Genomic DNA, 15,027 nt, shown 5'->3' with positions numbered 1-15,027 from the left:
GTTGTGCAGTCATCAGGGAACATCCTCACTTTTGACCTAATGATGGTAGGAAGATCATTGATAAAGAAGATGACGATTGTCAGGCCCAGGAGACTATCCTGAGGAACTTCTGCAGTGATGTCCTGGAACATGAAATGATTGACCTCCAACCACCACAGCCATCTTCCTTTGTGCCAGGTATGACTCCAAACAGCGGATGGTTTACCGCCTGATACTCATTGACTCCCATTTTACTGGGGTTCCTTAATGCCATATCGGTTAAATGCTGCCTTGCTGTCAAGGGCTGTCACTCTAACCTCACCTCTTGAGTTTAGCTCTTCCATCCGTTTTGCAGATTCCAGTGTTGTATCTTTAGTGGAATGGCTTGACTGGAGACATGGCAAATTCTGGTGGACAGGTTTTCACATTTGTCCTGGGGTATGGCTATTTCTGAAAGCTTACTACAGCTGGGATGTTGTCAGAATCCATAGTCTTTGCTGTATCCAGTTCACTCAGCTATTTCTTGATATTATGTGGCCCTCCCTTGGACACTACACCCCGGCCTCCAGAGCCCCTCACGTACCTCTTTAGTATCCTCAGGCCCGCTCTCACCCCACTTCATAAGGTCAGGGCACCCCTGGGCCCGATCCCTGGCATGGGCCAGAATGCCAGGCTGGCAGTGCTAAGGTGTCCGGGTGGCAGCGGTGGGTACCACACTGCCCAGAGCCCAACCATCCAATGGCCAATGGTCTGGGAGAGCCCCCACCGCCTCCCCAGGTGCCATTATGCCTGGTCCATGTTTGTATGGACCAGTGCTGAACGGCGTCATGGCAAGTCTCCCAGGCACGGTCATTCATCCTCGGCCTCGGGAGAATCGGGTAATGACAGATTTAAATAAGTTCCAGGCAATAACTATCTTCATCAAAAGAGAATCTAACCATCTTCCCTTGAATTTCAATGGCATTACCATCACTCTATCCTCCACTATCAACTTTCTAGGGTTTTCCATTGACCAGAACCTGAATTGGATTATTCAAAGGAATAATGTGGCTGCAAAAGGAGCTCAGAGGATGGGGATTCTAGCATCAAACAACTCCCCCCCCCCCCCCCCCCCCCTGAGGCCCCAAATCCTGTCCACCATCGGCAAAGCACAAAAGACACAAGCCAGGTGTGTGAGGAAATATTCCTCTATTGCCTGGATGATTGCAGCTCCAACTTCACTCCAGAGGCTTGACACCATTCAGGGCACAGCAGCCAGCCTCTATCCACCAGCTTAAATATACACCCTCCGTCATCAATGCATGGTGACAGCAATGTGTACCATTCACAAGATGCATTGGTCAGCTTCCCAAGACTTTGACAGCCACTTTCATACCTGTGACCTTTACTACTTCGACAGATAAGGGTAGCAGATACATGAGAACTCCACCATCTGAAATTTCGCTTCCATCAAGCACCATCCTGACATTGAACCATACTGTTATTCCTTGATTGTCGCTGACTCAATGTCCCCTCCTAACAGCACTGTGGGTGTACTGACACAATGTTGATTGCAGTGGTTTGAGAGTACAGCTCATCACCACCTTCTCAAGGGAAATTAAGTATTGGCAATAAATGTCAGTGATGCCCACATCCTGTGAAAGAATGAAGAAAACATTTGAATGAGTTTCACCAATTAACTTTGAAAAATAGCAACAAATCATCTGTTATCCAAATCAAAATGGTTCAAACCTGTTGAATATTCTATTGGACTGCTCAGATTTTGAAACGCACAACAGTGCAAATGACATTTTCAGGAATGCCAATGATCACCTGAAGCTTTACTGCGATCTTGACAGTTTCTCATGTCTCATTCTCTTGCTTTCTATCTGAATTTCTTAAAGCAGTGGCCTACCCTTCATCCTCAGCTTCTCATGGTAGTATAATTCAAAACATCATGCAAAGATGTCTGCAGCATCACTCATCCTGACAGATCCGTCTTGGATACCGTAATTTTTTCTTCTGGGTGCAAATTTAAAAATTAGATGCTTCACATTGTACAAACGGAAATTAAAATCCTCTTGAAAGCTCTGCTTAGTTTCTAAAATTCATCAAAACATGAACTTTGGAATTAGTGTATTGCTACGACAGAAAAGTAGAAAAGACTAATCAAATGGACCAGCCCGGTTTTCTGTAAAATTTTTCAAAGCTTGCCGCTGAAATCTTGCTTTGACATTCTTGGGAGAATTTCACAGGCCCCCATTGGCAGATTTTCAGATGGAGAAAGCCCTTAAAATTCCCTGGGTGGCTGATGAAATCTACACTGTAGTCTCGTATTTACTTAGACTCAGTAGAAATTTGCACTGCACGACTTGGATGTGTAATGAAATCTTTATTGGGTGTCTATTGATTATAATTGAGAGTTTGAAATCTCAAGAAAGCCCCTGCAGAAGGATTTACTGAGATAATTAAAGTTTGTAGCTTACAAACAAATTGACCTTTCAAAATACAGTAATGGTTTCTTGCTCAAAGCAAAACAGCTTGCGCAGATTTAGAGTTAGAGTGGAAATATGAAAATACGAAATAAAGAAAGCAGATAGTCAAGCATAGAGTATAGAGCGATTCCGGAATGGAAAATGGCAGCCCAGACCACTATCTTTAAGGAAAATGTTATCAATCTGAGTCCATCTGTTCCTACCCTTGTAACATGCTGATTGGCTTGGATGAGTGTTAAATGCATTTTATTGGATGGTTAGTTGTCAATCATCAATGTGCAACATAGGCATGACTATGTTGCAACTTTGGGTGTCTTCTGTGTGTTGGAATGTAAACATACACTTATTATCAGGTCTGGTATTTGCTGACTGCTATACAATTCACATTTTGAACAATGGTAGATTGATGTTAACTATGGTGCTCATTTTGACTTGATCAGATTGTGGTACTGTTCAGTACTTTTACAAATGTTTCAAATGAATTTCGTATGCTTTGCTGATTCAACTCTGGTTTAGGACAGAAACCATTTTAAAATGATTTTTGAATTGGGCTTTAGTATTTATAATAAAATGGCGAAATGAATGATCCTTTTACCTCTCAGAAATAGCAGGTTTTCTTCAGTGGCCTTCCTGCCACCTATACCTGCGGGCCACAGATCTGTCCTCAATTTGAAGACCTGTGGCAGGAGTCCAGAGATACAAAGAAAGTCCAGCAGGTCAGCTTGCTTGGATGAGATTTGAACAGGAGAGATGGTGGGGTTTGGGGTGGTGGTGTTGGAGGGGCACCTCCATCACTGGTCCCCTTTCAAGATCATGCACCCTCTTGAGATATCCCCCCTCCTGGGTTCTCCCTTCTCACCTGTCTTTTTCACCACAACCCCGACCCTGCCTTCCCCCCCACTCTTGACCTCTCTTCCTATCCCTGCCACGAGACACCAGAGCTGCATGGTACGGTTGGCTTCAGCACTAGAAATGATAGGAATTCTCGTAATCTCAACCGTGGCCACTGCTCCTGGTGGTGCTGTTGGGACTACTGGGTGGTGCTGCGGCGAGCCCTGTCATCCGAGAAATCCTGCCTTATGATTCTTTTTGATATATTCCTTACACAAGTATCAAGTAGGACAGAAATATTCTTATTTGGATTATAAGGCTTTCAGTTGTCTTGTGGAATATCTATTAATGAAATGCTGATTACACTAACGAGATAGACAGAGCTCCACTTGTAGACATAAATGGCATCATTAAAATAGGCAGTGTACAGAGATTATTTCTGATATGGAGTTAATTTGTGATAACATTCCGTGGGTACATTTTGATTAACTCCACAGCATGTACTCTTGGTTTTCATGAAAATTGTTTTTGAACATCATTGATAACAAATGTTCCATAACCGAGGTCAAAAAATTCCATTTCAACAGACGTACTAATTTTCCCAAACTCCAATTTCATAGAATCCCTACTGTACAGAAGGAGGCCATTCAGCCCGTCAGGTATGTACTGACCCTTCGAATAATTGCTCTACCCATGTCTACCCTGCCCTATCCACGTAACCCCATAACTTAACCTGCACATCTTGGGCTCTAAGGGGAAATTTAGTATGGCCAATCCAGGTAGCCCGCACACCTTTGGACTGTGGGAGGAAACTGGAGCAGCACCCGGAGGAAATCCACACAGACACGGGAGAATGTACAAACTCCACACAGACAGTGACTCAAGGTTGGTATTAAACCCCGGTGCTGTGAGGCAGTCATGGTAACCACTATGCCACCGTTGTGTACATTTAAAAATTAGTTTTGTGTGCTTTAGAGGCTGGTTTAGCTCACTCAACTAAATCGCTGGCTTTTAAAGCAGACCAAGCAGGCCAGCAGCATGGTTCGATTCCCGTACCAGCCTCCCCAGACAGGCGCCGGAATGTGGCAACTAGGGGCTTTTCACAGTAACTTCATTGAAGCATACTCGTGACAATAAGCGATTTTCATTTCATTTCATTTCTTTAGCTCATGTGGACTGATATCTTCTTAAAATAGTTAAGCATCAGAGACATGTGCCGCTAGGGTACTGTACTTTCAGCCCTCCTGATCCAGTTTCTGGGGTATATTTGTTTTAAAAATCAATGGATCAATGGAATAAGGTGCCCACATAGGGGAAATGTCCAGAAGGATCAGGTGGAACAAACTTGAAAGCAAAAATTTGTCAACTGAATCGGAAGCTTCTCGAGGCTCGGCGGTGGAGAAAATGGCGGATGCAGCTTCTGTGACTCTGGCCACTCCACTAACGGCCAAGATGCTTACCGGAACCTTGGCAGCTGAATTCGAGAAGCGATGATGGGTTGTGTTGGGGACCTCCACAAGTCAGTGGAAGAGGCCTTACTCCCATTCGGTTAGCATTGGAACATACCAATGAGGTGGTAAAAGTTCTGCGATACAAAGCTTGGTGGTGGTCCTTTTGAGGCATAACAACCAAATTGCCTCTCTGGAAGCGGAGATGTCTCTGATGGTTGATGCGAATAAAGCGCTGATGGCCAAATTGAATAATTTTGAGAATTGTTCCAGGAGGCACAATATTCAAGTTGTGTGGTTACCAGAGGGAATAGAAGGCTCAACACCCACAGAATATTTTGTGAAAATATTTGGGAACGGAGCAGGGGAGGATGGACTCACACCTCCTCCCAAGCTGAATCGAGCCCACTGGACACTCTGACAGAAGCCCCGTATCAACAAACCACTGTCATGGGAAATCGTATGGTCTGATCAGGAACACAACTAAACTGAACTCCCCAATATGATGGTCCTAATCCTGGGACCTCCGTTGGGGTTATAATAATAGCTCAAAGATGAGTTCAGCCCAGTGCCTTGGCTTGGTTGGGTGGCCTCATGTTGTTTCTATATTTGGAGAAGATCAAATGCACCATTAGGGAGTTGGTAGAAGGGTTCTACATAAGATGGCAACCATTAATTTCCTTTTTCAAAATGTTAGGCATCATCCATTGTTAAAGGGTTTTAGGTTAATTTTGGGGGATTCAGTTTAGTTGTGTTCCTGATTGTTGATTGCGTTCTTTTTGCATAGTAATTTGAAGCAACTGTTTTACATTATTATGTTTATAATGAAAACATTTTCAATAAAAATGTATTTAAAAAAATAGTTAAGCTTCTCAATGAATTGTTATATTGGATTAAATTTTAATTCCCAAAATGTGTGGGTGGGGGTCTATTAATTGAGGGAAAGCCAACTTCAATGAGATAAGAATGGATCTGGTTCAGATTATTTAGGATCAAATGTTGGTTGGCAAAATGATAACTGAACAATGGATTACCGAACAAAAGAGAGAAATAATAAGATAAGGAAGAAAAAGTGTGCTCATGACGGAAGTCAAGTAGATAATTTAATCCATGACAGGATGGAACAGGTCCCGTCACGGACGGGACTGGAGAATCCCCCAGAGAGTTGTGGTTAATAGATATTTTTTGGACTGGAGAAAGGTTCATAACAGAGTTCCCCAGAAGTCAGTGTTGGGCCCCTTGCTCTTCCTGATACATATTAATGATCTAGACCTTGGTATACAGAGCACAATTTCAAACTTTGCTACGACACAAAACTTTGAAGCATTATAAACTGAGAGGAGGATGTTGTAGACTTTTAAAATAAGATAAGTTGAAGGAATGGATGAACCAGAGACAGACAAAATCCGAGAAGTGTAAAGCGATTAATTTTGGAAAGAAGAATGAGGATACGCATTACAGGATAAAGGATACACTTCTATTAGGGATGTAGAAACAGAGGGACCTTGGTGTATATGTGCATAATTCATTGATGGTTGCAGCGCAGGATTGGTTGAGGGAGTAGTTAATACAATAAAGAGCATCCTAGGCTTTATTGGTAGAGTACGAAAACAAAGAAATTATGTTAAACTTGTATAGAACACTGGATTGGTCTCATTGAAGTATTGCATCTAGTTTTCGGCAGCACTAAAAGGAAAGATTTAAAAATATTAGAGAGAGTGGAGAAAAGATTCACAAGAATGCTTACAGGAATGAACAACTTCCCGTACCAGCCTCCCCGGACAGGAGCCGGAATGTGGCGACTAGGGGCTTTTCACAGTAACTTCATTGAAGCCTACTCGTGACAATAAGCGATTTTCATTTTCATTTTTCATTTCAACTTCAGTTATATGCATAGATAGCAGAAGTTGGGACTGTTTTCCTTGGAGAAGAGGTGGTTGAGAGGAGATTTGACAAAGTCACTCAAAATCAAATTGGGTCTGGACAGAATAGATTGGGAAAAACTTTTCCCATTGTTAGAAGGATCGAGAACAATAAGAATAAGTTTAATGCAGGAGGTAAAAGAAACAATATAGACATGTGAAGAAACCTTTAGGATCTGGGAGGCACTCTGGGCTAAGGGTGTGGTAAAGGCAGCTTCAATCTCACTAGCAGCTGTGACCTCACTACTGTACCCCTGCACAAAACTCACCTCCAAGTTTAAATTCAGGTTAAAAAGTCTAATATTATCCACATTTTTGATGTAATATTTGTAGAGCTGCTTACACAACATTATGTATTCCTGTATGTGTTCTGGACTCTACAGATGTAATGTTTTCTTCCTGTTGAGATTTCTATAATAATTTTAATTGCTCAATGACTAAAATTTGATTTTAAAGAAAATGTACTTCAAATATACTCCGAAGAATAAAATATCTTGTTCCTGTGCAATTGATTGTTCATGTCTATATGTATGCCTGGCTTGACAACATCTTCACAGAAATAGCAATTTGTCAATTTTGTGAGTATAGATTATAACAATAGAGAATTTAAATTGTATTGACATTTTCCACCTGACCTAGAAACATAACAATCGTGTATTAATATATTTATAAGAAGTATTATAACATTACCATCATTTTGGAGCTGCGGACAATGTCAATGGGCACTCTTTAAGAATATATAACTCACTATTTGAAAGACAAGCAATCATCAAATCACTGCAGGCATATATATATTGAATTGGCCAGTAAGCAGACAAATGGTGTGTTATCCTTAACACTAAGAAGAGCAAGTCAATAACTGTCAAGTAAGATTGACCATAATGATGCTGCCTGCCAATTTCCTCTCAATAAGTACTCCCACATTCTCTTCAGCTATAAACATTCAGCTACTTGGCTAGGTGATCACATCAATTACATGTTGGGTGAGCAAGTAGTACAGATGATAAGGTTGCTGCAACAATTTGAGTTCTCCAAATACTTATCAGTCATTAACTTCAGTGTCATGGTGGAGTGGGTTTTGTGTGGAGAGTTAAGAATGAGCAGAGAAAGGGTCCAACAACCCCAATGACATTCATTTGAACTTTTAGGTTCTAGGTTCTATTTGAATGCAAACAGGAAGGTGCCCCCTTGAAAAGGGTAAAAAGGAGCAGTTGGCATGATAAAGCTGCACAGTCTCAAGGCCACCCAGAAACTGGAACAAGTTGCAGCAGGGTCTTGTGGGTGTCAAGCTGTGGGAGGCTTATGAGCACCAGAGCAGAATGGGGCTCAGGTGAGCACCCTTAATCCTACTAGCCCCATAAAGTAAAGTTTAACACTTATGTTTTGTCTCTTCTGTCTTCAGCACTGTTTTACCTGAGTGGGTCCTGAGGACACATGTAATTTTCCTTTAAATGAGGCCTGGGCACAATATTTGTTGTCCCTTGGACCATTTTGCTCCAGCATTGGTTTCAATCCAAATTCTAGGCCAATGGTGTTCTTTAACTAATTTTACTTTCTTGCCTCTGGGTATATTTTTCTCTTATCTCTTATTTTTCGCTTATTTTAATTCACTTTTCAACTTTATCAACTGGAAAAAAGTATTCTTATTACTGACCCAATATTTTTGTGTGGATAACATTTTAGTATGCACTCACGATCACTTCATTTCCAATATCTTTATTGTCACAAGTAGGCTTATATTAACATTGCTATGAAGTTACTGTGAAAAGCCCCTAGTCGCCACATTCCAGTGTCTGTTCGGGTACACAGAGGGAGAATTCAGAATGTCCAAAATTACCTAACAGCACGGGCGGTATTCTCTGCTCCCGATAAAAATCGGGATGGCCGTCGTGAAATCGGCTGAGGTTCACGACGGCCTCGGGGCCCGCTCCCCGCATCTAATTCATCCCCATCCGGGGGGCTAGGAGCGGGCCTCCGTCTTTCCCAGCCGTGACCTCGTCGCACCGGAAATGACGTGCAAAACGGCGCATTTGTGAGGTCATCCGCGCATGCGCGGGTTGCCGGTTCCAACCCGCGCATGCGCGGATGACTTCATCGCGCAGACAGCACGAACCGCGCATGCGCGGTGGCCGTCTGTCTCCTCAGCCGCCCGACAAGATGTGGCGGCTTGATCTTGCCGGGCGGCGGAGGGGAAAGAGTGCGTCCGTTTTGGACGCTGGCCCCTCCCGAGCACAGTCGTGGTGCTCCCGTGCCAATCGGGCCTCTAGATGCCCAAAACGGGCATCTGGCACCCGTTTCACGAATGCAGCGACCAGGTGTGGTTGCTGGCGTGTTGAAACGGGCGTGAAGGGCCGTCTGCTCGGCCCATCGGGCTCGGAGAATCGCCGTCCGCCGTGAAAAACGGCGAGCGGCGATTTTTCCGAGCCGGGGGGGTGGGTGGGCGGGGAGAATCGCTGGGGGCGCCAGGGGAGCGTGAAAAATGTCGGGAGGCCCTCCCACGATTCTCCCACGCCACGTGGGGAGCGGAGAATTCCACCCCACATCTTTCAGGACTTGCGAGAAGAAACTGGAGCACCCAGAGAAAACAACGCAGACACGGGGAGAACGTGCAAACTCCATACATACAGTGACCCAAGCCGGGAATTGAACCTGGGACCCTGGAACTGTGTAGCAACAGTGTGACCCACTGTGCTACGATGCTGCCCATCTGATACCGTGCTGTCCACCTGAATCAGCAACTTGCCACTATTTGGGCAATGTCTGGATTATTGAAGATTAGATTGAAGATAGCTGCTAACTGCAGTAACTATTGACAAACTGAGTAAGGAATCATTCCATTACCATCTACAGAAACTTTTTCCTCCATTGTTTTCTTACTCAATATCTGTGCAATTGAAATTCCCACATGATGAATGCGCCATCTAATGTACAAATGTTCTAAAAATCTACTAAGTGTAACGCTGCAAGAATGTAAAGCGATGAATCTGTATGACTGGAAAGACTCCACTGGAGAATTGACCATCTGATTTGCTGAATTACATTTGAGGTTGCTGATTTTTCATTTACACAAAAGTTAATTTAAAAGAGCCACGAGGGCAGCACGATGGCGCAGTGGTTAGCATTGCTACCTCACGGCGCCGTGGTCCCAGGTGCGATCCCGGCTCTGGGTCACTGTCCGTGTGGAGTTTGTACATTCTTCCCGTGTTTGCATGGGTTTCGACCCCACAACCCAAAGATGTGCAGGGTAGGTGGATTGGCTACGCTAAATTGCCCCTTAATTGGAAAAAATGAATTGGGTAGTGAGTTTCGTGGCCAGGCCAGAATTTACTACCCATCTCTAATTATTCTTGAGAAGGTGGTGGTGATGTGCCGATTAAGCTGCTGCAGTCAATATGGCGTACGTACACCCACAGTGCTGTTAAGAAGGGTGTTCCAGGATTCTGACCCAGCAGCAGTGCAGTAACAGCAATATATTTCCAAGTCCGGATGGTTTGTTGGTTGGAGGGGTAATTGCAGGTTGTGGTTTTCCCATGCCTTTGTCCTTCTAGGTGATATAGGTTGTGGCTTTGGAAAGTATTGTCGAAGGAGCCTTGGTGAGTTGCTGCAATGCATCTTGTAGATGGTACACACGGCTGCAACTGTGCATCGGTGGTGGAGGGAATGAATGTTTAAGGTGGTGGACGAGGTGTCAATCAAACAGGCTGATTTGTCCTGGATGAACTTTTTGAGTCTTGTTGAATGTGCATTCATCCAGGCAAATGGAATGTATTCCATTGTAGCCCTGTCTTCTACCTTGCAGATTATGGACATTGTTTGTGTAGTCAGCGGTGAGACAATTGCTGCAGAATTCCTAGTCTATGATCTGCTATTGTCGCCACAGTATTTAAATGGCTTGTCCACATCAGTTTCCTGTCAACTGTCTCCCCTCCGCAGGAAGTTGATATTGGAGGATTGAGTGATAATAATGTTTTTGAATGTTAAGGGAGATGATTAGAACCTCTCTCTTTGAAGATGATCTTTGTCTGGCTCTTGTGTTGTGTGAATGTTACCTGCCACTTGTCAGCCTAAACCTAACTGTTGTCCAGGTCTTGCTACATATGGCTATAGATTACTTTGGTAACTGAGGGGTCCGAGATAGTGCTGAAGATTGTGCAATTAACAGCGAACAACCCCATTTCTGACTTTCTGATGAAGCAGCTGGAGGTGTTTGGGCTTCGGGTACTACTCTACGGAACTCCTGCAGCGACGTATTGCAGTGCTGATTGATCTCCAACAACCACAACCATCTTCATTTGTGTTAGGTATGATTCCAACCAGTGGAGGGTTCCCCCCGATTCCCATTGACTCCAATTTTTCTAGAGCTCATTCAAATGCTATCTTGCTGCCAAAGGCATTCAGTCTCACCCCATATCTGGAGTTCTGCTCTTTTCTTCATGGTTGGATCAAGGCTGCAATGAGGTCAGGAGCTGAGTGACTCTGCTGGAACTGAAACTAAGCAGCTAATCACTTTGATGAATTTTCATAGGGCAATCCAACGGCCATGCTGCACCCGAAAATCAGCTTGTCGTGGCACAGCGTGGCCATTGAAAGCCAGAAGACCTCACTCACAGGATCTACCCGGCTCGCAACGCCTCTTGAGATACAATCAGTCAAGGGGCTGGTTTAGCACAGTGGGCTAAACAGCTAGCTTGTAATGCAGAACAATGCCAGCAGTGTGGGTTCAATTCCCGTATCAGCCTCCCCGAACAGGCACTGGAATGTGGCGACTGGGGGCTTTTCACACTAACTTCATTGTAGCCTACTTGTGACAATAAGCGATTATTATTATTAATTGCAATGTGATTCCCGCCCACAATGGTCAGGATCACTTTTTGGCAAATCTGTATATTCAAGCGAGGCAGTAAGCATCACTCTGATGTGCAGATTCCTGATACAGCTGAGGCTTTGGGATTCAACCCCTTTGCCTCAGAGAACTCGAGCAAGCACTGTTCAGCACTGGTCCCCACAAATGGGGACAAGCCAGAATAGTACTTGTGGGGGTCTCCCAGGAAATCAGAAGCTCCCAGCTGCATTCCCTTTGGGCCAGGTGGTGCCCTAGCACTGCTGGTAGCACCTGGATACCCTGGCAGTGCCACCTGGGTGCCAACCTGACACTACCAAGATGCCCAGGTGGCATTGCCAACTGGCACGGGCACTGCCAAGGTGCCAGGTTGGCATTTTTTGTGTGCATGCGATTGGGTTGGGGTTGCCCTATGTGAGTGTTGGGGAGGAGGGGCGAGGGATGCCGTGCACCCTCCCATATACCATTCGGGCTGGGGGATAGGTTGGGGATTGATTTGGGGGCTTCGGAGATTGGAACGCCATTTACAAATGGGGTCCTGGTCTCTCACTACAATTGGGAGTTCCAGCGAGTGGAGCACCCCACTGTACAATACTGGGTTTTCTGCGGCCTTGGTCATGCTTTTCCGTTAATGCTCCTTATTTAGCATGAGTTGCATTGATTAGCTATGTGTTTCTCAGCACTGCGGGTGCCAGAAAACACGTGGCTCAATCGCTCATAGGAGACTTCGTTCGCTCCCACAGACAGCAAACCAGCAAGTAAAAAAACTGATTACCCTTAACTTTTAATATTACAAGCATTGAAATAAAGAATGGTACATACACATGGGATTAAGATAGAAACTGAAAGCCTAAACACATTCTAAAATACAAATATAATTTAAAGGAACCAATGGAATTTATTAAAGTGGAGAATTACAGCATTCCACAGCATAAAATTAGGTTTTCAAAGTCAGATAGGTCTTCAGCAGCAATTATGAACCTAGTAAGCTGTTAGAAATCTAACTACATTTTGCTAAATAAGGCGTAACATTCTTGCAAGGAGACTAATGCAGTCGGGTAAAATAGACGTTCACGTCAATTCAAGTGATTGCTCAGATTCCGATCTGCAGGAACTGTGCACTCTCTGGATGGGCAGGCAATCATTAATGGAATTTATGGAATTTTGTGTTTAACTATGCAAATGTAGGTGCACGAAGTGGTTTTCAGTTTCAGTTGCAACAGTGGCAAATGCTGCAATTTTGCTGTAATTTTACTCACAAAGTCTGGGCCACTTCCGCTTTGGATTTTCTGACCATTCCCATTGGCGAACAATGGGAACCCTGTTGACCACCATTCCCACTGGCGAACAATGGGAACCCTGTTGACCACCATTCCCACTGGCGAACAATGGGAACCCTGTTGACAGCAGCGGTACCAACAAATCCCACCACCAACCAATGGCACAAATCATGTGGAGCGGTGTTTAGGGAGGGGGTGGTTGGGTAGGCGGTGGGTGGACTCCCATCCTACACCGAAACACGTAGAACATAAATTGCAAACTAGGCTTCAAAGAAGGAACTGTCGTAATTCAACAATAAAAACAGAAAATCCTGGAAATATTCAGCAAGAAAAGTAGCAACTGTGGAGAGAACAAAACATGGTCAATGTTTCAGGTCGAGGACCTTTCATTAGAACTGAGAAAAGGTAGAAACATAAAAGGTTTTAGACAAGTGAAAGGTAGAAGAGTGGAAAAGGAACAGAAGGGAAGGCTTGTGAAAAGATTGAGGACAGGAGAGATTTCATGACCAAGAGTTGGCTGTGCGGAGCCAAAGGAATAATAATAGTCCATTAATGGATACATTGACATTCTTTGTGAAGGTTAAGTAATCTTTATGAACTGAACCATCAAAGCACCCCATGATGTCCACTTCAAACATTTGTGAGCACTTCACAAAGAACAAATTTGATCTATTTTAACTCAAACTTGCAATATTCACATTTTAACTTGTATTTTTGCACCTTTAATGTCGAAAAACATCCCACATTGCCTCAAAGGCAGATCATGAAGATGAACACAGAGTCAATGAAGGGAGTGTTAGGATGTGGAGCTAAAAGCTTGATCAATGAGGTGGGCTTTAGGGAGCATCTTGAAAGGAGGTGAGGCTGAATTCCAGAAAAGGTGGATTTGGGTCTGAGAGTTGACAAGTTCAGTAACTTTGGAGAGGAAAGGGAGATTGAGAATGATGACAATTTGCAAGAGTGGGAGGGTCAAGTGTTGTATTTTGTAAAAGTGAGGTGTGACAGTAGATTTCAAGAGGGACAACATGTGAAGAGAGAAAACTAATAATATCAGTTGGCATGGGGGGGGGGGTGGCAAGAGGAGAAGTTGTCTGGTCAGCAGATTAGTAAGAATAGGGTTAAAAGAGCAGGAGGGTAGATCTTATGGTCAAAATGATCTCAGAGAGGGCAGCACAGTGGCGCAGTGGTAGCACTGCTGCCTCACGGCGCCGAGGTCAAAGGTTCGATCCCGGCTCTGGGTCACTGTCCGTGTGGAGTTTGCACATTCTCCCCGTGCTTGCATGGGTTTTGCCCCCACAACCTAAAGATGTGCAATGTAGGCGAATTGGCCACACTAAATTGCCCCTTAATTGAAAAAATGAATTGGGTAATCTAAATTTATAAAAAAACAAATTTAAAAAAAAAAATAAAATAAAAAATGATGATCTCAGAGAGGGTGTGAAGGCAGAGAAAGCTGTGTGTTCAGAGATAGAGCATTGGTCACCTTTAGAGGAGGTTTGGCCCTGTGGGCTAGTGGAAGGAAGTGACATTGCAGAGGAAGCTGATTGTATGGTCTTGATTTTTGTAACAGGGAAGTTCTTGTGCTCCTCACATTTGTTGGAGATAAGGTTGGAGGAAACAGGGGGAAAGGGTTTCAGAAGATGTTTTTGCAATGAACAAATGAAACTTCAATAATCTGTGTTTCACGATGCTACTGGAATAATGAGCAGATGACAGCAGAATCCAACAATGCTTTATATTGTCCACCCAGATCTGGCAGTGAACATCTAAACCAGTTATCTGCCATCTGCATTCCTTGGACTTGTTTCAGCCATATCTTCAATCAGGTTTCTAGCACTATCACAACTCTTATTCAAGCCACAAATGAGATCAATGTGACTATGACAAAGGTAAACTTCAAACTTTCTTGAATTGTCTGCAATCTTTGACATGATTGGCCACAGCAATCCTCCTTCAATGCCTCTCCACTGTCAGGTTGAGTGGAAATGCTCTTAGTGGTTCCATTCCCATGTATTTAATCAGAGCCAGAGTGTCACTTTCAATATTTTTTCTTCCTGCTTTCGCACCTGGTGTTCTCCTTTGTTTATCTTTTATATATCATCTTCATGCTGTCTCTTGGTGACATTATACAAAAACATGCTGTCTCTTGGTGACATTATACAAAAACATGCTGTCTCTTGGTGACATTATACAAAAACATGCTGTCTCTTGGTGACATTATACAAGTTACAGTAACCTGTAACTTCCTGCCTC

Source organism: Scyliorhinus canicula, chromosome 14, assembly GCF_902713615.1.
Source record: "Scyliorhinus canicula chromosome 14, sScyCan1.1, whole genome shotgun sequence".
NCBI classification, from domain to species: Eukaryota; Metazoa; Chordata; class Chondrichthyes; order Carcharhiniformes; family Scyliorhinidae; genus Scyliorhinus; species Scyliorhinus canicula.
The sequence above is the reverse complement of the archived record's forward strand: the minus strand, read 5'-3'. Positions refer to the sequence as shown.